The following is a 24,129-nucleotide window of genomic DNA, read 5'->3' as shown; positions in this document are numbered from 1 at the left end:
TTCTGGCAGGTATAAAGTGCTTCTGCTAGAGAGTGCAAGTATTTTAACCTTATCATGTAAAAAACTGTATCAGAGAAGCAGGAGGAAAAAACTGTGTATAGCAGTAGGTAAAAGATAATCTGGGTTATTTCATGGGTTACTTCCTTCTATTTTTCTTTTGTGACTTAAGATAATATTTCTGAGAAGTTTCTCTTACTTCCGTTTCTTTCATACTGGAAGAAAATCACAAGTCTCTTGTATGAAACTTGGAGAGACTATTTAGAAGTTTCTCCAAATAAAGGCTGAAACAGCCAAACCAACAGCTATAGTTATGAAAGACCTGGGTTCTTCATAATTCAGGTTCCTCAGTATTAGCTTTCAAATGCACAGGCATGAAAGAGCTAATTGGAGCAGCAGCAGAAGTCACCAGCCTGTTGTTCTGCAGGTGTCACTGCTGGAGCAGCACCAGCTAGAGGAGACCAGAAACAGCCCTTCACACCACTTCACATGCCAGCACAGACAGCATTGCCCTGGAAAACAGAAAGAGGTTCTGAAGCGTCCTCATAGCAACAAACTTTGACAACGCTAGGGGCCTTTTCTTGGGCGTTTGAAGAAATTACTTGTACCAACAAAACAGCTTCATGGGGAAAAAAAATAAAAGTGGCTCCCCAACCAGAAGGAGCAGCTGCAGACCCAGAGTCCTTGGTCCTTGCAAACCTCAGCACACGAGGGCTGGCAGGAGCAAGGAAGGACAGCGTACCTGCCTTGCACCTGGGCTAGGGCTGTCCACACCTTCTGTGGCTACAGGAGCTCTGCCTCAAAACCCAAGGAACAACCAGGGTAAGAAAAACAACAGCTGCCTTTTCTAAACACAGTACAGCATTATAGAATCTACTCTAGAGATGCAAGAGACAGTTCTCAATCAGAAAACCCCGACTTTGTCAGTTCCCTGTAGGCCAAGGGTAAAACCCTTGCTCTTCTCCCCTCTCTTCAGAGACAGGTTTGCACTGGAGACATTTCACAGGGTTCCTATGCATCAGGGACTGAATCAAACCAAAGCTTAGGTTACAAGACCAGCATATTTCTCTGTTTACCAAGTATCTTTCCCAGCTTCGTCTCCATGTAAAGCAGGCACTCTCCAGAACAGTTAGCAATGGACTCTAATGTGCACAGTACATTAGAACATTATACAAAGCCTACATATCCTTTTTCAGTAACAAAAGTAGTCTAGCTTGCTTCAAGAGCAAGAAGCACATCTCTGAGACGAGAAAAACCACACATGACTACAAATAGAGCAAATACCTTTCTGTGGCTTTCTCTTTTCATTCTTGCACACAAGTTGATGAAAGCTAAAGGGCAGCATTCAGTCATACACACCTCAGCACTCCAACCCACATTCCCCTTCAGAAAACTTTAAAATTCAATTGCTCTTCAACAATGCAGCAAAGCCTTACAAAATACTCTTTTTCTGCAGGTTTGCACCAAAGAATTGGAAAAGCAATCAAGCTAGACATCTGCTAGAAGAGCAGCAATTAAGAGCCTAGCAGATATTAATGATACAGGTAATCTAGCCCCTCTCTCAAGTGAGCCCTGCAAGGCAGAGAGAACAAATACACTGCTGAAATCAATTCTTTATTCAACAGATGTTTTTAAATCACAAACTGACTGATGACTATATGCACTATGTTCTTTTCAAAATGGAGACTTTTTTTACCTCTCCTTCTGTTTCCTTTTTGCCAAGTGGATACAAAAAGCCCAACTCTATCCACTCCTTATTGTGAGACATCTGTGTACTCGCAAAAAGCTGAAAACATTTGTTGAACAGCTAAAGAAGAAACCCAGAGCAAGCAAACTCAAGATGACACTCCGTAACATTTCCAAATTCAGTTCTGTTTTATGTTTTTCTAATCGCTCAGGTACTGAGGCTTTAATGCAGAGATAGATTTCAGGCAGAAATTTGCTCACCACTTTAAAAAGATTTATAAATATTTTATCATCAAGATGTTTATAAAGGGACAACCTGCTGAAGTCAGAGTAGAGAATATTTAATAGTCCCTCTACTAATGGTTAGGAAAAAGGCAAGAACCAGCTCCTACAGCTTCACTCACCCTCTCTCACTATTCTCACATCCTAGTTTAGAGTTGATGTGCCTCCTTTCTTTTGCTCACCACTTCTCAAATTATTTTTGATTTGATGGACAAACACAGTCAACAGAGTATCTCTATTTGCAACAAAGACCTTGTGGTCCTGCTAGAAAGAAGATCATGGATTACTATCCATACAGGCTCTATTTTGCTATTTTCCTGGTTGTGACTCACAGCTATTTTCCATATACCATGATGAGCTTGTGAAATCCTATACATAGATAATGTATCATTCATTTTAAACTGTACAGTAAATATCCAGGAACACCCTTCCCTTTGGCTTTTCACAATCACTGTTTCCTTCCGTTGTTGGAAATGTTTGTGTATTAAAATTCAAATTAGATAAGTCAAAATGGCTTCACTAATTATTTGTTTGGTTTTTAAATGTAAACCTTTTTCTTCTGTGACATGTCTTCCAGGAATGTGTAACCTTGCATTGCACCTCATGGATTCCTTTTGGACTTGCCATTCACAAGAGAGGTAGGTGTACCTTCTCTGTGGGACAACAAACTGTGTGCCTTTCCTCAGCACATTAATCAGGGGTCTACAGTCAAATTTCAGCAGATTCAGGTTTAGAAAAACAGCTCCTCCTCCTGTAAGTAAGGGTGGATGCAGCTCATTATTAGGCTCATTGTAGCCTCACTAAAGTATACATCACACAAAACACAGCTTCTGCCTGCTTTGAACAGCCAAACCAGTGGAGCAAAACTCCTGCCAGGCTCAACCAGTCAAGGTGTATGGAATGGGGGCACCCATAGAGCTGTTCCTTTGTGTCCCCTTTGCCATCTTTTCCTCTATAAAATATTTGCAGATTTGTTATAGTTTTGTCAGCTGAACATAGGTAAAGAAACCTCCTGGAAAATTCTAGATGAAATTATATTGAACAAAACTAATTTTAAAGAGAGGGGAAAAAAATATTTTGGGCAGCAAGCTTCTCTGTATCCATTTACTAAAATATTCTTTATATCTCTAAAAAGAAGCATTTATGTTTCTCTAATGAGTCACAAAACCAAATTTTAAAAGTAGCAGATTATTATGACTGGAAAGGAGAGGAGATGAAAAGGAACTTTACTAATGTTTTTTCCATTATTTTAGATATCTTCAAAGGCAAAAAGCTGAAACTAGGAAGAGAAAGGTACTTGGAATCTCTGTAAATAAGAATACTTTCAAGTCTTCTGGTATGCAAGTATTTCAAGTGTCACACAATATTTCCTCACAGATGTTTTTATTAGAGTTTACCTTTACAAAGGTAAAACAAATAGCAGTTCTTCATCTCAGACCAGAACAGCCAGCTTAAAGATTGAAGTGTTTGCTCTACTGTCATAAAGAAGCTCTTGGTTCCATTTTTAGTATCCAGTATTTTCTCCACTGTTTAAGTTACACTGCACATAGCGGCACTAATTAATTCCATGGCAAATAATAGAGTTATTCTGAGTTGTTTTGCTGTTAGTGGAAACAGAACAATGGGAATATATTGAGAGCGAAACTGCAGTTTGGGTCTGTCCCTAAGTACCTGGGACTTGCACAAAGAAGGGAGATATTGGGGAAAAGTAATCAATGGAAAAACACTTTTAGAAGAACAAAAACTGTCTCTGTCATTAAAACAAACTTACAACTTCCTACTGTACTTCATCCTACCACCTAGACAAGGTATTTGGTAATACCAGGGATCTTTTATCAGATATGTTATCTGATATCTTTATATGTTGACACAGCTGAGAACTAGGCATTCTCTTTTTCCTAAGGAAGAAAGGGTTACAGAGGAGAAAAGAAAGGGCAGGGGGAGCCAATTTCAAGTAAGGTAAGGTACAGCAGCTGGTCAGATCATGCTGAGCACCCTGGGAAGGGACAATTTTGGGCTGAGGCATGTCTTAGGGCAGCTCCCTGTCAGCATGTGTGGTGCTGAAGCTTTAGAGTTTCTCCTTCTCTCTAGAACAGTTACTGTCTGATGAACAATCTGGGAAAAGGGATTTGCTGTCCTGATGCCCACAACTGCCTGTTAAAAACAGAGGTGGGTTCCACCTGACCAGAACTTTTACCAGCCTAATTTTAAACTTGGTTTATAATTATCTCTAAGCATGTTTCACTAATTTGGGATAATTTTAGCCCCTGCCACCCTGAGAACTGCTCAGATGGAGCAATGAGCGCAGGCATCACTCAGCCAGGTCAGCTCCTGCCGGGCAAGGGACCTTGTTAAAATCTGGTCACCACTGTAATGGCCTGGACATCGCTTCAGTAGTGCTGGACTCTGCCTGCAGAGAAAGCAGAGCAGGTTTTGCCTCTCAGTGTGGAGGGATACCCCATGCAATTAATAATGGGAACTAAAGCACTGGATGGAATTTATATTAAAACACCAATGCCTGTCTCCCACAGAGAATCCAATACCATTGCTTGAAATATCAGTGGAAGAGTACCCAGGGGCCACAGTGGCTTCAGAAGAATCATATACTGGTTTGGGTTAGAGGGGACCTCAAAGACCATCTTGTTCCAACCCCCCTGCCATGGGCAGGGGCACCTTTCAGTACATCAAGTTGCTCAGAGCCCCATCCAACCTGGTCTTGAACACTTCCAGGCATGAGGCATCCACAGGTTCTCTAGGAAACCTGTTGCAGTGCCTCACTGCCTTCACAGTCAAGAATTTCTGCTTAGTATCTAAGCTAAACTACCCTCCTTCAATTTAAAGCCTTTCCTCTTTGTCCAATCACCCCATACCCTTGGAAAAAAAAATCCCTCCCCAGCACTCTTGCAAATCCCCTTTAGGTACTAATGCAAGGAACACAAAACAAGCAGATATAAACTTGTAGTACACAAATATTTCTTAATTTTACTTCAAAACCAAAAACACAAAGGAAAGGAAGAAAGATATCTGGGGCTGAAGAGAAGGAGCACTGATTCTTCAGATATCTAATATCTGAGGTTTACTTAACTGGTTTCTGACAAGATATGCCCTGCCCCAATCTTACAAAAAGTGGTTGGGAAATATTTTTAAACCGCATGCAACCAGTAAATAAGAAGTAAATGACCACAAATGTCTTGATTTGTTGTCACTGAAAAAAAGTAATGAGGAAAAACTCTAGGGAAATCTATCACTTTATGTCACTGGTAAAACAAATCCTTCCTATGCAATGCTGAGACCCCCCTCAACCCAAAACACTGAAGAGAGCTGACAGCAAACAACTGTATTTACAGAGGTGATCTCTAAGGTATTCCAGGTATAAGACATTGCAAAGTCTGCAACATAAAAGAGGAATGGACTTCTCTTGAGGAAAAGCAGTTTTCTTCTACTCCTCTTTTTGCCTCACATTTACACTCTTCCATTAAACAAAGCCCAAGGACTCTCAGGAGACTGGCTGAACAGTATCAAATGCAAAAAAGATTTAATCTCCAGATTTGTGGGACTTCAAAGTTACAAACACTCTGTAAAACATAGGTCTGCATAGCATCCTTAATTTGTATGCATACATTTATCACAGTCGAGTTTGTAAAAACCTCAAAGCAGATTTAAGGCATGGAAGAAGAATTTGCCTAAAGCACTCATGGTTCTATGGTCTGTTTCAAATCAAAATTGCTTTCCTTTGATTTATCAAAACCAAAAATAGACTGATGTCATCGTATTTCTAGTTTTTTGTTCCCCTGGCACTCCTCTGCCAAAAATTCCAGTACGCTACTCTTATCCAGGGTTGCATTTATTCTTGCAGACATCTAAGGGTTCTCCTAGAACATTTAAGGGCTGTATGTTTGCATCTCTCAGTAGAGAGCAGCTGAAGAATTTGTAGAGAAAAAGCACAGTTTAAACATAGGAAAAGAAACATGCTAAGCAATAAGACTTGAAGCATGACATTAAAACTCAACAGGTTTCTGTATGAATCAGGGCTGTATGTTGGAACACAAGCAAGGCGTTCTCTCTGCTCCTACCTGTGTTCTTTTGGCATAGAGTTTTTTACATTTAAAGTAGTATCAGCAGAGGAATAATTTTGCATTTCATAAATTGGATCAATTTTTGTTGACACAACAGACATCATAGAAGGGTGACAATGATAGAGCTAGAAATCACAGGCAAGAAAAACACTCAAAGCCTTTCCCATATGCACAGGAGGCAAATTATCTATTTTTTACAACAAACGCATTTTAGACTAACTCAAGCTCATACTGAGAAGCATCTAGTTATTACCTGCTTGTTTATGTAAGTGCCTCTTTACTGTGCAAATCAAGTGTATTGCAAAAACTTTCATTGCAGCAGAAAATATCTAAACATGCGAATATTTTCAAGCCCCCAAAGGGCCAATAACACTGTCCAAGGAATCAGTCTTGCAGAACCCAGACTTCATGCCAGAACTACCTGAGCAAATAGTTCTCCAGCAATCTTATCTTTTAACAACATGATAACTTTTTCAGGCATCTGGTTTCTTTCCTAGGTGTGAGTAGTCACCAAACCCTTTAAAGGAATGGGGAACAGAAAGAAGCTGGGCAGCCACCTAACAGGGACTTGCTTCCAGCTGTGGAGGGGTATACAGGCAGTGGCATAAGGATGGACAGTCTTGAATTCGGCTGTTTATCTAAGAACAAAGAGAGTTGAGTTCAGTCCCTGGCTCAGCCACAAAGTTTTCAGTGCTTTCATATAAGATTCCTGCATGAGTCAGCCATCTGGGAGGAAATAAATAAAGAAAATCCAGAAAAAATGCTATGTTAAATGCTGTACGTATTGAAGATTATAAGATCCACACCTATTTTGTACATAAGGCATATATATTTTTTCCATGAGTTTGTTAATATTTCCTCTCATGCCAAAGGAAAAATCATTCAAATCTCCTATTACCTTATGTGCATCATAATTGCAATAAAAAGAGTAAGAAGAGATGCAAGAAATTCTTCTTTCTCCTCTCTGGGGATGACATCTATCAATTTCCTTTGCTTTTCTACAAAGTGTCAGTAAAACAGTGTTTGCTCTTGTGGAAAAAATTGGATAGCGGAGAGAAAAGAGAGGAGTCAGTCTGAAATATGTGGGGGTTTATTTACCCATTTGGTTTTGATTTAGATTTACCAACATTATCATCTGACCTAAAAAAAATTTACAGAAAAAACTCACATCGCCAAACACCAAACTACAAATATAACTAACAGTGTAGTTCATATATTCTGATATATATAATTTTCCTGTTTTTTTTATATATAATGTAACAGAAAATTATAACAGGAAGAAAACATAAAGCTTTGAGACTAAAGTGCAATGCAGAGAGAGAAACAGGGTTGTTAAGGACATGCACAGGGCTGAGTAACTTCAGAAAAAAACATTTAACGTCTCCATTACTTAGTTTCTCTGACAGACACAGAACAGAATGCACTTACAACCCTAATTGTTCCCCTGGATAACATGAAAAGTTAACAGCATAATGGCTGGTGTACCACTTCTGGCTACTTCACCCTATGCCATTCATAAAGGGTTTTTTCTGCCATCTGCGTATATCCATATTAATCAACATCAGTTCTTTTGTTTTCCAGTGTGAAGTATGATGAGATTAATTTTTTTTGCCACAAAATCTGTGTTCTGGCCAGTTCTTTGTATGTGGGAACTCAAACTACTGAACAGCTCTCTGCAATCATAGAGCAGTGCCACGTGCAATGACCTCATGACATCCAGCCATTTAATCAGAGATGCAATTCAAGTGAGGTGCTGGCAAAACACATGGACTTTTTTACAGGACCACTCAATGCTACTCCAGCTATCATTTTCCATCTCATCTTCCTTCCCCAGTTTCCAGAACTTGGGAGAGTATATAGAGGATCTGGTGTGGTGTTGGAGAGAAATGGGGGTGGGATGAAGCTGAACAAAGATGACAGGAAACCTCCATTTTTCTCCCCTCCCATAAGTGCTTAGCAGCTATTTACAAAATAAAAGAGGCTGAATTCCTTGATACCAAAATCATGTTAGCATAGGTATGCCAAGCTAGAGGATTAAAGGAAGGCTCACAAGACACCCACCAGTATCACAAGGGATTGAGTGTCTTCAGAAAGCCACGATGAGGTCCAAGAGCCCTGACACATTTATGTCCCTCAGGACTGCTGTGCTTGCACACAAGTGGTGATCCCCCAAGCTCAGTATTGGGCTCAGTCCTGTTCAGTGTTTTTATTGATGATCCACCCCAAAATCTGCTCTCTGGGCTGAGTAAGATGTCCAACAGAGACCACAGAGCACCTGGGGAGAACACCTACCAAGACCTCAAGCACCATTTTAGCCTGTCATTTTAGAGCCTTACATGGGCAAAAGAAAATGACAATATATTCTTTCAGCTGGTTTTAGGCCACCTTTCCCAAAAATCTTATTACTGCTTCCATAGAAGGTGTGCCACAGCAGTCTCCTTCTCCAGTCCTTTCAAAACAAATTGAAATTTCAATACCTGATCACCACAGATCTTGAGGGGTGGGGAGAGTAGAAGAGAATCCACTAAGCTGCTCATCCTGTTCCCTTTAATGTCAACAGCAGCACTGGGAATTCATCAATAACAAGTCAAGCCAAGGAGAGATCAATAAATTCATATGACATCTCTGTAGGTAACTGGGCTTCTCACATCCCTGCTCCCCACTGCCCCCCAAAAATAAATAGATGTAGTGAAATCACACACAGGCCCGAGACCCTTTTTTTCCCCCTAAAGCTCAACAGATGTTGGCTTATGGATGGTTTGCCTGCACATACTACTATTAGCTGTATATTTTGTCAGTACAAGTGGGGAGGGAGAGAGAAAAAACATTATCTATTCTAAGGAAATAAGGAGGTTTACTCTCAGTCACATCTCATCATGTTCTTCCATTTTTTCTCCTCTTACTGTTTACGAGAATTTCAGCAAAAGTCCTGACTAGAAGATGAAATTGTATAATTTCCATTTCAGTGAATGCAAAGCTTTTATTTTTGCAAATCCTCATGTTTTTCCATTAGGCCTCTGTAGGGAAAAAGAAGAGTTGTGATATCATGCATATATACAATATGATGTGCATGAAGTACATCTAAAAGTAAAATTAAAATCTCCAAGACAGATGTAATAAGAGTTTTGCAGTAAAAGTTATCAACATTAACATACTAGCTCTAATTTATTCTACTTCATGCATTTAAATTTATTAACTTCAGGCCTTATGTTGGCTATGGAGTGTGGCTCTGCATTCCTGAGTCAGCTGACAATGCACAGTTAAGTTCCAATAAATTGGAAAGGTGAAGTAGGGTAAGCCTAACTAATGGAAGTAAATGATGCCAGGGCAAATCCAATACACCACAGTAAAGCAGCAGCAGCACAGAAATATTCCACCATATGTTTCAAGGGCTGGCTGAAGCTTCATGCAGAAAGCTTTGATGTTTCCACTGTAATTGAGAATGTCAATACTTCCAGGGTAGAAAACTTGCTTCCATCGATTAAATAGTAAATTTTCAGACTCCACATAGGAAAAAGGTCTGCTTCCTCAAATTCACTCCTCTTTAGCTCACCTTATGTTGTTTTAGAGGATGTACCACTGTACTTCTGTGTTTTTGTAATAGCGTGGCTTTAGACTGAAGGCCAAAATGGGTGTATGCCAATTTTCTAATTCAGGAGTCATCTGCACTCTCTTTCCAACAGTGCAAGTGGAAATTTGTGTAAGAATCAGATGGACCCCAAACATTTTGGCAAACTTAAAAATGCACAACTATTAAAAATATAAACAAATTAATGCCTTATCCATGGTGAAACAGCAGCACACTACATAACAAAAGCTTGTGAGAAGATCCACAGAAAAATTAGAGGCACTGAAAAGGAACCAAACTTCTTTGGATAACTGGCTCCATCTCCTTGCTCAGTCCAAAGCTGCCTGTTCACAGTTTTTGGGGATAATATGCCCTTTTCTAGAGGAGCAAAAAGAGGGAAAACTCATAATGCTTGACTATCACAAAATAATAAGGTTTAATGCTTCTCTCATCTGGTACCATGTCTTCCCATTGAAATCGAGCAGCACAGAAGAATTTGGGCAGTAAATCCATATTAAGGCACTGAAACAAAGAGTAGTCTCATTTCCCAGAAGTTGCTAAGTGCATAGAACCTCCTAGTCCAGAATGCAGGAACTTCTTTTTTTCTCCTCCTGCCTTATCCCTATGTTTTTCGGGGGGTTTTTAAGTTCAGAAGAGAGTGTGCTTTCAAAGCATCTCTGATCTCCACTTTGGTCTGCATCATCAAGCAGCCCCACAGCAAGATCACTTCCAAATGAAATTTGGGTGGCAGATGCACACCGGCATCACACCTAACACCTAACATCTTTGAATTCTGAATTCTGTGCACAGGGCAAAGCTGAAGGCAGTCTAAGGCAAACATCCCAGAAAATATGTACACTATGCATAACCTGTCCTCAGTGCTGTTTTGGTGACTTTGTTGCAAACCACCTGCAGCAAACCTTCATGCAGACCACAGTCCTACTTCCCTTCTGCGCCCCACTAAGTGATGGATGGGATGTGTCCTAATTTTGCAGCTCCATGACAGATGGGAAAAGTCTGAATTAAAGTGAACTCTATGAAGATCTGTGTCTAATGCTTGTGATATTAAAGACAAAAAACCCACTCCCTGCATATGTTAACATAGTTCTACTTTGCATGGTTAAAAATAGAGTTTGTCTGACTTCAGGGATCTGAACTTGGTCGTACTGTGCACTCACATTAATTTCTATTTTTTGTCAAATTAAAAAGTTTTCTATCTGTGCTACTATATTTCTGTCAGAAAGGATCAAGGGACAGCTACACTCTGAGGACTAAAAGTAAAACTGTCTTGAGGCAGAAATTCAGTTGATGTTACCAAGACAGTCCATCTTTATTCAGAAGCCCTTGAGGCACTACATATAATGCCAAGAGAAGAAGAGTTTCCTCTCTGTAGACCTTACCACATAAACAGATTTGGGAAATGGTGAGAATTGAGCCAGGAGGAGAAAAAAACATTGATGGAAAAAAAACCACCCAAAACCTCATCATCCTTCAGGAGGAGGACCCAGAATATCTCAGTGCTGCTGGTCAATATGCCTCATGAACTGTAGCATATAAAAGCAATCTGTATGCCCCTCCTCTCCATACCCAAATTCTCCTTCCTCTCCTCCCCCTATCCCACTCACTTGCAATAATTATGGTAGATTATCATACTGGCAAACGTTGAAACAAGTAAAGCAGTGACCTCCTGGTAAAGCTATAAACCCATCTTTTCATTTGCAGAGCTTGGGGCAGAGAAATCAGATCCACTTTATAGAAGCTGCTGTAGTGAACACAATTCATATGTCCTCGGGCAGCACCAAGCAGTTCTGTACCTGTCTTGGTTAGGTTGCAGATCCATAGCACCCTCCAAGATAAATTTTACACAAAATCAAACCAATATTTTAATAGACACCTCATCAGGGTTTTGTTTGGGTTTTTTGTCCCCACACGATAAAAAATGGATTAGGAGGGAAAGTTAATAGCCTGGATAATCATGTTTGTTGAAATCTTCTGCAAGATTTCATTCACAAGAAAAAATACATCTTTTTTCCTCTGCCAAGAAAAACATTTTGGCAAAGTGAAAAAAAATTATAAATACCAATCTAGAAAAGCTTCTCACACATTTCCATGGCTTAGCTTCAGCCAGCAACCAAGCACCATGTAGCCTTTTATTCACTCTCCTCCAGTTGGGATGGGCAAAATTTGGAAGAGTAAAGGTAAGAAAAGTTGTGGGTTAAGAAAATTTAATAGGGTAAAGCAAAAGCTGGGCACTCAAGTAAAGCAAAACAAGGAATTAATTCACTGCTTCCTGTGGATAGGCAGGAGTTCAGCTATTCCCAGGAAAGCAGGGCTCCATCAGCTGTAATCATGATGGGAACACAAATGCTATCACTCTGAACATCACCTTGTTCCCCAGCTTTATATACTTAGAGTGACTCCATATGGTGTGGGGTACTCCTGTGGTCACTTGGGGTCAGCTGTCCTGGCTGTGTCCCCTGCCAGCTCCTTGTGCACCCCTAGCCCACTCAGGGGTGGCGTGAGAGGCAGAAAAGCCTTTGGCTCTGTGTAAGCACTGCTCAGTAGTAGCTAAAACAGCCCTGTGTTATCAACACTGTTTTCAGCACGAACCCCAGGCACAGCCCCATATCAGTTACAGTAAGGAAAATTAATTCTACCCCAGTCAAATACTACCCCAGCACACACAGGAACAATTTGAGTGGTACAAAGTGTATGACCCAATTTGACTACACAAGGACTTGCAGAATCTGGCTTTTGCTTTTTAAATAAAGATTGACAGGGCATCAGAGGCAAGGAATAGATAGAATGAAATACCAAATCACAATTTACACATTTACCCAACTGTTAAAACACTCTTATGTTAAAATATTGCCATTTTCCTATCATTATTTAATCTTGGAATATTTGATAGGCAGCCTCTAAAAACTCATGTTCTTACAGTATTTCATCTTGCTGGTTTTATTAAAATAGGATTATAATTCCAGATCTCATGGTTGCAACTAGAGCAGGACTCTATATAATCACAACCGCCCTAAATACTGCTGATATTTTGGGTTATATTTTTAGTATTTCACATTATTTTACTATTGAATATTGTAATTGAACAATATTTTTTTTCATATATTGAAGCAATTTAGAGAGGAAACTAGATGTAGATTGTTAAGAAAATTAATGGCTATTGGAGATTTTTGTGTTTATATACATGCAGATATGTATGTATATTTTACCCTGTGTTGAATTTTGACATTGATTTTTACAGAAATTTTATTCTTTCTAATTTTTGCAACAGACTCCTTCATATAATGCTGACATAATTCCAGATGCTAAAACAGTTTAAACTCTGAAAAATAAAAAAGTACTAGCTGTATATTAGAGAGGTCATATAATACATATCAGGGAAGTATACCAAAATTTGTATCAGGTTTATATCCAAGTTTGTGTCATGTTTAATTAAAAATTTCTATTCCTTTTCTAGATACTAATGTCATACATTAAGAGCAAATAAGGGCCTGAACACCCCTACTTGACATAAGGTATAACAGTATTTCTTATGAGCCCATCCACAGAGAAATTTCACACAATGGCTTTGTAGAAGGGAGTGCACTTCCTTCAAATCTGCATGCACTGGTGAGCAGCCTATCAGTAGGCAGACGAATCAGAGGCTGCTTCTGACTGTTTTACCCTGTTAATGATGTATTTAAAACCAGATCTGAACCATTAATGCATTTCACGTTGAGCAAAGAAATACTCTGTAGAGAAGGACTTCCAAGAAACTTCTATTTTAAGCTCCAACCTTAAACAACAAAGTAGACAGGAGAGTTGCTGGCTGGAGATCTTGACTTCTCTGCACTACCTTTTTACGCTTTAGCTCTGCAGAAATTAAAGGACTGATACAAGAGCTACTGGATAAACTGTACTTTTTTTTACATGCAGGTGTCAGCCTTGATGACAATAAGGATCCCTTCTGGTTTGAAATCTTTGGAGCCAATAACAAGGGAAGACATGGCTTCACAGAAAGCACCACTAAACCAATCATTTTTTCTTTCACTATTGTACCAAACAATCACCAAACAAAATTGCCTCAGCATAAAACCTCATTTGAACTGCTCTTTCAGCAATGTAATACGTAATACCCGAAAGAAGTCTCCTAAAAACAGCAAGCAGAATTTATCAGCTAAATTATAAACAAATTTGGATGCAGCAAGATGCAATCCACCAATTTGCTCAAAATGTGATTTTACTTTATTTGTCCAATGTTCAAGAATGTTCTGTCGATATTTTTTCATTTCATGCCTCTCACTGCAAATAGGGAGACCAAGAAAGGAAGGGAGACTTGAGAGCCTGGAGAATAATACACAGCCATACTTACTTACCCACAGCTACTGCCACCATTTGCCCAGGAATTCCTGCAGAGAAGTTTTAGGATCTATAGGCATGGAGAATGACTGAAAATGAGGAGGGGCAGGAGCAGGGCTCTATGAAGGACAAGTGCTGGCAGCTCTCAGATTAGCTAGTCTTAGATTAGATGCACATCTCTGTGCAGCTTCCCCAGACACCCAGATTGCAAGACAGAGGGCAGGCAATAAACCCAAATGAACCACAAAAATGGCATGGGAAGGAGAGACCTCCCTTCTCCCACAGGCTCATCAACTACAAGCTCCTAAGTGGTAGAAAAAATCCATCACAAGACCAGCAGCCTGGAGGTGCTGGGCCAGTAACTGGCTTCCCTTGTATTAATTAGCAATGCACAAAATCCTGCACAGACAATTAGGACTCGTGCATCCTGCTCCTGGGGTCAGGGAGCTCAACAGGCTACTCAGTTCTCACATTCCCCTACATATTTCACTACAAGTACTTAAATGCAGAAGTACAAACAACTGAAATCAGTTTAGTTTTAAAATAAAATCATCTTCCTCTTCTATAATGTCTCTGTGATTTGCTACATCGCTGAAACCATAGGGAAATAATTTCTTAGAGCCCAAAGTGCAAAACAGGTTTTGGAGACCTTGAATTCTGTTTAGAACTAGAATCATCAGCAAAAGTCTACAAGAAAGGCTTAGAAATGATGCAAGGAAGACTTTCTATAGTGTATATTTTAATGTGGGAATAACTGTCATGACAAAAAAAAAACCCCAAAACAGCCCATTCTCATAAAAACTACCAGGGAGTTTAGGAAACTAAAGCATTGAAAGAAACCCTAGATGACTTGCTAGGGACACTCTGCTGTGTCTAACTCCCTCTGAAATTAGTTTTCCAAGCCAGAGAAGAATGCAGCCTAGGAACTTCAGATAACCCTGTTTACATACTCTGCAATAAAATTTGCCTATTGCAACTTAAAACAGAGGGTGTATTAACACAAGAGTAGTCAAATCTGGCTTTTGATATGCTCTTCCACTCTTTCTGATTTTATTTTTAAAACTCTTTCTCATCCTGTTCCTTACAGCTAATATTACACTTACTCTCCTGTTTATTGCTTTGTCCTTTTTATTTTATGGACAATTTGTTTTAAACCCTTATTACAAGTGGCTTTGTTTTAAGTTGTTTCCAAAAATCATATCTGAATTATTGTCAGATCTGTAAAGAAACAGATTGATTTTTTTTTTTTTTTACAGTTTTCAGAGTATCAGCATGGAGAATTGATCAGAGCTAGATTTTCCACCACTTAAATTTTACAATATCTGATACTTTTTCATTATAAACATTTTGGCAATATTTTAAAATTCCTAATGAATATGAAGGAATACAGTAGGTGGGTTTTGGATAACAACTACAAAAGTATGCCTTGATACACTAAAATGTTGCACTTCAATAAGTTGCTTTGTATTCATTTTCACGCACTCAATATAAAAAACTCACATATCTTCATTTCAGTTACTTACACTTCCTCCAGAATAGAGAAAAATAAAGCAATATATAAAAGCCATTTACTTTTTTTACAAAAGCAATTTCTGAAATTGGAACTGCTATAATAGGTAATTGTTAACAAAAAGTAACTTAGAAAATGTGAAAGCAGGGACACAGACCATTTATGCCTACTAGAAAGACACACGTGGCTTCAACAAAATCTGAGGGCAAGCATTAAAATTAGCAATTCATCCCACTGCATAAACAAAACAAAACTCCAAATATAGAAATCCTACTTAATAAATGAGATTTTAACATAACTTTGAATAATAAGCATGAGAATATTTGATACTATAAATCCCTTAGTTAACCAGGCCCCATGTGAAACTCTATTTTTAAAACCTGTAATCCTCATGTCTAGGATTAGGCAACAGAAAACCAGAAACAAGTACATGAGACCAAAAGGGGTGAAATAGCTCACAGATGGACAAAGACAGCCTGCAGCCAAGGACCTGGAAAACATGGGCAGAAGTCTCTCTTCACCTACAGACTTTGCATAACTCTGGCCAGTCATTTCACATACAGCCGTGCAGTGTAGCTGAGACGATCTGTCAAGGGTGAGGTTTCCCAACATGTTTTCTGCTGAAATAGGGGACATTCTGACCTTCTTCAGCAACAAGAACCTGTGGCACATTTTTGTTCCATTTCTCTCTCCAGCACAGAAGGTTACCTGAGCACTGTAAGGCAGGCAAGGAAAAATCCCTGCTGAAAACAAAAAGCTTTGTTGCAGAACTAATTGTCCCCCTGGTTTAGGGGCCTTAGGTAAACGTGTCATCAGGCAGTGCTGGAACAAGGGAAATGGAGACAACACACAGCTAAGGCACAGGAACTACTGAACCCTCCTTTTCACAGTCAGAGCAGCACTACCACAAACACACCCTCCAGGGCTGGCATCCATCTCCTCCTTCCAAGATTTTCATCCTCTCCAAGGTCCTCTTCTCCAGCCACTGTCACCTCACATCTTTCCTCTCAGCTGCTCACATGGCAGCAAAAGCTATGACATCAGTCAAGAAGAGTCAGATTATTTTGGAGAATTAAATAGAAAGTGTTTGCTTCCTCCATTCACTTTGCCCAGAATGCATTAGGGAATTCCTCACAGACAGCCTGGCTGTGGGTTGGCAACAGTAGCTGATAATGGTGACTTGGGAGGGGAGACCAAGGCCATGTGTACCACATGCTTTCACTTTTTCAAGCCAATTTATCTCCAATCTTGGAATAAAATAAAAAATAAAAGGAATAAAACCATAAATAAGAGACCCATAAAAAGAAGATAATAGTACCTCCAATTTTTTGAGAGATGATATGAGGATAAATACATTAAGGATTATGAGATAGTCAAAAGCTACAGTAATAGGGAAGATAGAGGTAGCTAAGATAGATAAACTGCAATAAAAAATGCAGAGACTTTAAAAATAAATGTCTAGTTATGTAGAGAGCACAGTACTTTTGTAGTTACTATTTATGTGCCATCTGTGAACAAGGAAAGTACTTAAATCTGTTTTGTTCACGTGTCAGCTGGGCAAATAATGTGAAATCTTGTAAGCCATCATCCAAATCTAAATTTTTCTTAATTGCCTCCCTATTTTGTTGGCCCATTTTACACATATACTATAATACAGGTACATATTTCTTTGTCTGAACAGTCAAATGTATGGAAAGAATATGTGTTTCCCAAGAATTTGATAACTCCTTTGTGAGTTTGGGAGTGGAAAAAAATACCACCTGACATAGGACATCAATCCCAGGGAGTGAATAGCAAGAAGGGTGTAGGAAATAACTAACATAATAGTTATTAGATAGCTGCAAGCACCCAGACAGACAGTCAGCCAAAACATGTTCTGTCTAAACTATTCTCATGATAATTTTTTAGCAACAAAGGCTTCTGTTCATGTGAGTTTCTACACAGATAATTCATTATCAGAATAAAAGGACCATATTCATAGAGTTGCTTGCTTCAAATAGATTTTCTCCAGCTCTAGTTCAGAAAACAATAGCACCAACAATACTGTGAGACTATAAAGACACAGTGAAGTGCTATAAACCAAGCTTTGATTTGCTTGTGTTGCTGCTGTGCCGTTCATATGGCTTAAGTAGCTCAGTGACAGGGTGTCTTGTGGGAAATAGGAAACAGTTAAGGTGAAGGGAGATACAAATCCTGCTCACTTAAATGACTTGGGTATTTTTACAGGGGTTGTTCAATTGGAAAGCATCCCTACTCAGTGGAAAGGAATTCTCAGAGGGTTGCTCTCTATGTAGTAAAACAGAGGTGGGATGACAAAAATGAGAAATGATCACTTCATAGGTACAGGTGAAAACCAATATAATTTATTGTTTTGGTAATGGGTTCAGTATGTTTAGATTCCTGGAAACTTTTCTTTCTGTTTGACATTTCTGTTTTCACAGATTAACACACAATTGCAAAAATCCCCAGAGCTCCATTTCTGCTCTCTGGCTATCTCAGCCACCATTTTAGCAACAGACACTACCATCTCACTGGGAAAGAAAAATATATTTATAGAAATAAAAAGGGTCTCTGCCTTATGAAATTCTTTGTGAGATGCCCTACAACAAATGCCATTCTCTCCTTAAATGACAAGACCAATATCTTTCAAGAAAATTGGTTTTATGATTTGGGTTTGTTGGTTGTGGTTTATTTCTTGAATTATGAACAAGGTTATTCAATACAAACACTGATTGCTCAGGTGGATGAGCTAAACATAAAGTGGTTTTAAACATTCACATGGTCTTTCTTCCCCTCTCCCCCCCAGAGCTTCATTAGATTGGCCAGGGTTAAGTGCTTCCTTATAATTCCCATTTTGTCAGCACTACAGTATCACTGCAGTATCTGCCACACAGAGACAAAAAAAATGAGTAGGATGGAGCTGTCAAATAAAAAAGATCTTAAAGACTGTAAATCACCATGGTATGGAGAATATGGTGAGAGTAATCATTAAAAACATATCAATCAGTGGGAGCAGTTTTGTTAAGAGGAAAGAAAACAAAAGAAAACAAAATTTGATTATGCTGAAGGTCTTGAGCACTATTCAGACAAATACCTCTAAAAATGGATCTGAAGCAGTGTGTGAGGTGGCCCAGAGGTCTAGCCCAGCATGAATTTCTTTAGACACTGCTCATAATTGAGCTTTTCCTTTTCACTGTAAAAGAAAGATGTCGATTTCCCAATTCTATTCAGAATCCTGGCTCTCATCACAAAATAAAGGCTTGTTTTATATTATGCACTTGCTGAACTAGACCATCTTCTTCAGGCACTTATGCGCCTGCTAGACAGATGGTACATCCCTCAGCTGTTTGAATATGAAAACTCAAAGAGATCCTAAAAACACCAGGGAAATAAAGAAACAGTCAAGAGGAAGCGAGAGGGCAAAAAAGATCAAAAGGGATGAGCAGCAGACAGTTTCAAGGTATTTTGTTAATCAACAAATCCATACATTCTGGAGGGCAAGCCCTGCACCACTCAGCTCTCGTTTTGTAACTGAGGATGCCTCTTACTCTTGGATTACACATCTAAGAGAATGCTCAGGAAGCACTTTTTTTTCCGTACAACTTTACGGCACCAGGAGAAACAGAAACATAATGTTGAAGAACTTCATAAGTCCCAGGCAAAATCAGAGCTATAGTCATTGGCTAATAAACCAATATATCCTTGTGACTCTTGACTTCATGGAAGGTTTTCTGCTGCAAACATGACTATAATCTGTGTAGGTCACCACAAATATGGGTAGAGATAGCTTTCAACAGCAAAAGCTTTTCCAGTATTTTTGGAAGACATCCTTTCCAAGGTTTTTAGTCTTACTGTAAAAACTCTTTTTTTCTTTTTTATCATGATCCTAGTACAGGTTTATGTCTAATATTACTTGCAGCTCTTCTGAAATCTGGGTGTCAATTCTCTTCAGTGGGAGGGATTTTCAGCTCATCTCAGCAGGCATGTAGAAACCTTAACTTAAAAAAATATAGAGCCTATGTTTAAGGCAGAAAATGACAGTTTTAATATTTTTTAAGGACTATACTTACACCCACTGAAAAACCTAAAGTTCAGGAACAAAGCTGGTAACCTGAAATGCAGTTGATAGAGAGGAAGATGTTTGAGATTTGTTTGGATTTGGTCCAGTTTTTACAGCAGGCAATTAGCATTTCACTGGATAACTGGAACCTCCCAGGCCAGGGCTGCTCCTCAGGACAATGGTGTCCCAAAAAGAGGCTATTTATGGTGAAGAGGCTTCAGGGAACCCCACATTCCCTGATTCAAAAGCAAAACCCTCTCTCTCTTTAGAACTAGAGACCAGCAGCTTGCAGCAGATTCCTGTTGAGTCTGCCCACAGCTGCATAGGCATTCCTTCACATGCTGCCTTCATTGATGCAAAAATTCATTAGACCCCAGAGATTTTAAAAACCATGTCAGTGCTGGATTTTTTTTTAATTTTTTCTAATTGTTAAGACTGATAGAGAAGCACACATCATCCAAATGGGTGTTACCAGAGCTGTATATATTACTACCTGCTATAGTTAGCATAATATAAATAAATATCTACTACTCCTTGTTTTTCTATTTGTCCAGATTTGTTTGATGAATTATCACATGAATAATAAAAAGATCTCTGAAATTCTGCTTCTCATCTACCTAGTATAATCAATCCTTGCATAAAAATAGCCAGCACCTAAAAGTGATAGCAATACTTGCAGCCTGTGAAGCTGAACAGTAGATTCCATCCTCCTGATGGAATTATATTAAATATTAGAGGCAAAATTCTTGTTTTTCCTTCCACATTTTACTGTAAATGTATATACAAACACGATGGAAAAAGATTAGGGAAGTGGTATAAAGTACAAGGATTTTGAGCAGGGAGAAACTTTTGCATGTTGAAAAATCTCTACAAAGATCTTCAAACTAGCAAGAAAGGAAAATACAAGGCACAAGGTTTGGTTAATGCGGTTTTGGAAGTGTCTGATCAAAGATATGGGAGCAAAAATGAATGTGCACTGAGAAATCATAAGGCAGCAGACCATATTAGTCTATTCAGTTACACGACAGTGATAATTGATGTAAAATAAGCAAATACATTAATGACAGTCACAGGGGAACAGAAACTGAATTTATAAATAGATTTAGTCTGTTAAATAAACAAAGGGAAACAATCAGCAATGATTACAAACAGCTTATTTAAGCAGTCTTTAATAAGCTCAATGGCTTGGAGAAGACAAGCCTTTTTAAAAGTGATAAAAATCAGCCTCTCCATTGGGGGATTAGTTAAGAACCATCTATAAAACCCTGAGGGCCAATTTGGTCCCACAGTCGTAAAACGGAATTTATCAATTACATTAATTTTGCCCTCTAAGTATTAGTTAACATTCACCTTCCAGTAAAAGCAACAGCCATCGACCCTAATAAAGAATTTTTCTTTTGCTCCTCCAGTAGTTCTTCTGGTCAGGGTAATATTCCACTTCTGCTGTAATTTCTGAAGTTGTGAGCTTCAGCTTCTAGGCAAAGACTTTCCATGACACACAACCTGCTAGAGGTGAAATATTATCAACAGAGGCTCTGAATGAAGGAATTATGTGAAGGAATTATGCTCTCACTTGCTGTTTATACTCAAAATGTTCCCTCTGTTCTCGCATGCATCTACCTGTCAGGCTGTCTCTGCCACCTAGGGCAAGGTTAGATCAGATGGGGCTATTGCAGATAAACATCAGTACAAACAGGCTCAGCTCACCAGCAAGGAAGAGTGCCTCAAACAAACCACCAAGTTTCATGTAGCAGAGCATTTGGCATCCCATCACTAAGCCTGACCTGCCTCCACATCTCAGTCCATCTACAGCCTGCTTCCTGTTGATTGCCCCTGATGCATTCAGTCTTCACACAAGAATAACTTGTGGAAATTCAGTTCAGCTCAATTCTGGATAATGCAGTAGGGAGAAGACACAGAAAGAAAAAAAAAAAATCCCAAATTCAAACAAATAAGAAAAAAACCTCCTACAGAATAAGTTAGAAGTCTTGTGTAGTTATTGCTTTAACCCCTACCCTAAAATCAGCTGACAGAGGTGGCAGCAGATTTTTGTTCATTTAGTCTGCCTCCCAGTATGACCAGGCTTCAACCTCTGAATAACCTAATCAACTCTCTCCAAGCATTAATTCTAGCTCTGGAAAAGCCAGCCAACAGCAAACATGCATTTCTTACAGATCCTATAGGGATTTATTCAAAAAACTTCACAATGTGGGCTAACCAGTTGGGGAGAAGAGCAAAGGAGAAAGTGGAAATGTCCCATGACTGCTGCTTGGGCTCCAGAGCTGAAGAACATAGCAGAACATCAGGCTTACTTCAAAATGCTTTGCCTTCCAACATTCCATGAAATTCCTGTCACAACATGTCATACCCAATTATTTAAAAAAAAAAAAAAACCTTCTATTTCTGCACAGTTTTAGCACACTAATCCATTGCTTTCCTACAAGTGATATTCTACTATAGAACATACTGAACGGGACCCTTCTGCCAAGAAACCAGATTTTCTTAGAGTTAAGATGGGATAAAATTTTATGTGTGCTGTACTTGACCAACAGAGAAGAAACATTTCTGAGCAAACCAACATTCCATGGCAACTTTTATGAATGACCAACCAGACAAGCTGACTGTGATAATGCCAGAAAGCAGTCACAAGTGCCAGCACCTGGCAAGAAGAGACAAAAAAGCACCGAGCACAGAATAGCTGAAGGGGGAAAGTTTTGCCCAAACCAGGAATATAATTTTAATTGTTTTGATGCCCCCTGTACATTCAAACATGTCGCTCTTGCTCTGCCTGAATGCTCAAATACTCAGTTTGAATTAGAGGAGCACAGCCCCTGAAAACAAGCAAGAAAACTTCCACAGCCTGCCTCATTAACTCCATATTTCTTCTTTGTCTTCGCAAACCCTCTTAGAGAGCTGAGCCTCAGGGGTCACTATCCCCCCAAATCCCCTCACTGCAGCACCCCCCACTGCAGGGCGTGCTTACTCCTTCCACTCTGCCTCCCACTTCAAAGTCTGCAGGGAGTCAGACAGCAGAAGGACTGAAACCACAACTGAAAACAAAAGTTCAGGGAGAAACACGACAGAGAGAAAACAAGAAGGAAAACCAAAAAGAAAAAGAGGAGAGCACTGACAGAGCTCAGAAAAGACTTTGACTAAAAGCAATAGTAGCTGGATTTGGAAACCCCAGATAAAACCCAGCCAAAAGGGTCACTCTACCTGATTCAAGTACTGCAAAACTGACATTTATTTCCTGCTACTGAGGAACAAGTTTAATGAGCACCTCAGAAGAAGTGCTTCATATCATCCCTGTGTTTTTTGCTCCTTATTACCTCCATCCCTCTGAGTACCAGACATTCATCCTCCACACAATGATGGGCTTGGTACATCCTCTCCCACTCTCCCCCTGCTCTCCAGTCCAGTGGTTCACAATCACCCTCCCACTACCCTACATGCCACAGCCTCCACCCCTTAGCAGAGGTTGCAGGTGTGTACTGAAAGATTTTGGGACCCTTCCTCAGTGTGGGTTCACCTCCCTTTCCTGACTCTTACCAGGATACACAGTGCTTCACCTCTAACTGCCTGCTATTCAGACAATCTGAAAGGATCCGTCACCCAGTTTAAAGGCAGGGTGCTGAGCCAGTCAGAGCAAGACAGGAAAAAAGGATTGGTGCAAAATATTTCCATGGGACAAGCCTAGAAGGTTCAGATGTTGGAGGAGGACTTGAAGGGCAAGAAGGGGTAATTGGGGATATCACTGCTGAGTAAAGGTACAGCTCTGAGAAGAATTAATCTGTGATACAAATACAATGAACACAATTTAATCTAATTCTCCAGATCAATCTAACATGAGCAGACAACTACTGTAGTTACACTAATTCCTGTCACAGTGTCTAGTATTGTAACTAGAAAGAATAGAGGAAAAATTAAACAAGTGAGCAAATGACAGAAGAAATAAGGATAACACAGGAAGTTCTGTTCCACGTTTAACCTCTGCAGTACTTTCTTGAAGGTTTTTGGTGTTTTTCAGTTGGATGAATAAACATGAATATCTCAATGCATTTACTAAAATTGCTGCAATGTTTCCATACTATTGTTGTGTAACTATTTTTCTTTTACTAATGCAGCAGACTTAGAAAAAGACTCCAGAGAGAAGGAAAAATCTTTCTATGAGACATGCCAGCATGTAAAATCCATTTATTTCAAGTGGTGTTTCTATGGGTTTATTCCATTATAGGCACAAGACAAACCTGTATCACAAAGCAAGGCAGAAGGGGAAGGAGAATGTTTATCTGTCTACTCTTTGCAACAATATTAAACATTGCTGTATCTCTGTCTCCTGCTAAAGAGGCACCTATGACTATTCATCTCATTGGAAAATGTGACATTTCAAAAATACTTGTTTTCTATTATGATTCTAATTTTATATATGCAATATTACTCTGTGAGTACAGTTATTATTGTGCTAACCACAACACTGTTGCAACACCATATTAAATTTATCTCTTTATGTATGTTCCAGAGCTTCTGCAATGTCTTACCAACACCTGAGGGTTACAGGAGATATGTTACCCATTAATCATCTGCATAGTATTAC

General features: G+C 39.2%; 1 long non-coding RNA gene across 1 annotated transcript in view; it reads right to left on the bottom strand.

Annotated features, from left to right (window-relative positions):
- Positions 1 to 24,129, bottom strand: part of LOC148184929 (uncharacterized) — a 74,510-nt gene that overhangs the window by 29,819 nt on the left and 20,562 nt on the right. The gene's annotated exons all lie outside the window — the stretch shown is intronic.

The sequence above is a fragment of the Pseudopodoces humilis genome, chromosome 2, assembly GCF_049639895.1.
Source record: "Pseudopodoces humilis isolate 2021_Gansu_Grassland_sample_001 chromosome 2, ASM4963989v1, whole genome shotgun sequence".
NCBI classification, from domain to species: Eukaryota; Metazoa; Chordata; class Aves; order Passeriformes; family Paridae; genus Pseudopodoces; species Pseudopodoces humilis.
Note: the sequence above shows the minus strand (reverse complement) of the source record. Positions and strands in the feature narration are given on the sequence as shown.